Source organism: Centroberyx gerrardi, chromosome 3, assembly GCF_048128805.1.
Source record: "Centroberyx gerrardi isolate f3 chromosome 3, fCenGer3.hap1.cur.20231027, whole genome shotgun sequence".
Lineage (NCBI taxonomy): Eukaryota > Metazoa > Chordata > Actinopteri > Beryciformes > Berycidae > Centroberyx > Centroberyx gerrardi.
The window spans coordinates 8,301,633-8,303,300 of NC_135999.1; the positions used below are offsets into that span (position 1 = coordinate 8,301,633).

The 1,668-nt window shown below is 39.1% G+C and overlaps 1 long non-coding RNA gene across 1 annotated transcript; it reads right to left on the minus strand.

The window, feature by feature from the left end:
- Positions 1-216: 216 nt before the first annotated feature.
- Positions 217-1,232, minus strand: LOC144538527 (uncharacterized). The gene is made up of 3 exons (XR_013504317.1): positions 1,099-1,232; positions 782-843; positions 217-557 (listed from the first exon to the last, which is right to left on the minus strand). It is a non-coding gene; the product is annotated as an uncharacterized LOC144538527 (long non-coding RNA).
- Positions 1,233-1,668: the final 436 nt, after the last annotated feature.

A 1,668-nucleotide genomic window follows, 5' to 3' on the forward strand; every position in this document is an offset into this window, starting at 1 on the left:
ACGCCAAAGGATTTGACAGAGTCAACATAGGACCAGTTGTGAATGAGAAGTGGTTGGACATAAGCATCATCACTGAATGAAGACCATTGAATGTAGCTATTTGTTCTGTTGATTGCTGTAACTTTACTATAATGAAGGCTGATTATCTTGTAGCCTTCTGCTTTGGCAATGTATAGATATGGGGGGGGGGGGGAGACTCAATTTTACAGTTTCTGAATTAGCAAGATAGATGCTTAAACGATGGATACAGAAAAACAGCCAACTTAAACCATGCAACGTTGTACACACATTTCAAAACAGCCACAGCAACAGTTTAGAAAAATGGTATAACCTACCAGAGGGGTGCGGGGGCGGGCGGGGGTTTACACAATATGAAATTATTTTCTTTTATATTTATTATTTTATCTAATTACTGACAATAATTTTCTGCCCCTTTACATCCTACTGGTATTGATGGCAGAATAGGTGCTGAAGTCAGAGCTCGGGGCTTTCTTCTTCTTTGGTCTCTGTGATGCCTGGCGGATATCCAATGCAGCATAACACACTCCATCTTCATCCTAAGAGACAATTTGACATTTGTAATTTAGAATCATAATTATGTAGGATACTATGATTTGCTATTGAACTATTAAACACTTTTCTTTGAATAGGCCTCAGTCATCACACACTCTATACACTCGTACGTAACTGCCCAAATAAAGAAATGGCCACAGTAAATGAGAGATAAAACAACATGCCTACTAATACACATGAAGACTGATAAAAGCTAACTGTTGGTTACCTGATTCCCGCTTGTTTGACCTCCGGTGTCAAGTCTTTTCTGATGATCTTGAGGTTCTTTAGCTGCAGAAATGAATACAGCATCATTAGACCAGAGCCCACAACGGTACACAGTACTTTAAAAGTAGAGTACTGATCTGAGACCAGTTTTATTCTTCAGTGATTGTATAAGAAAATGTTTAGAGAAAATACTTAATGTCAGATTACTTAACAAAAGCTAGGCTAAAAAATAGAGGAGAAATGCATAGTACCAAAGCACAGGAAATAATGGGAGAATTGAGCTCTAAGTGAATAAGTGTGAGATATACTGTAGCTTACCTGTTTTCTGGCAGAGGTGGTAAACCAAAACAGAGAGGAGGGAGGAAAGAGCAGCAGAGGCCGGACACACAGTGAACAGCAGCCTCCAGCACAGTCCACAGTCTTGGGAAAAAGGGTGGGAAGGCTCACTGGAGTCTGGATCAGACATAAAGTTATGAAGACTAAATCTCTGATGTTTGCCTGCAGTCACATAAAAATCTTTTCATTTTCTTACTTGAATAGAAAGTTTGCATGTCTATGTGTGTGATGCATTAATTCCATATCTCCAGAAGCCATGAAACCCATTAATTTCCAAAATACATGGATGCCAATCTTAAAAAAAGACTTTGTACTTTGTGGTCTGAGGTTTTCATCTCTCATAACTTGAGTTTGCATTGCTCACTATGATGTGATCGTTGATATTCTGGGTGCACTATCGATCTCGCCTCTCTGACAGACTTGTTCCAGCCCGGGACTCCTTACAATTTTCTTTGAGTAAACAAAAAAGTATGATCATTATCCTCTTTTAAATAACTTCTTCATCAATGTGGAACGTTTTTCCATGTAGAAGCCTGTTTTCTGAGGTCCCGC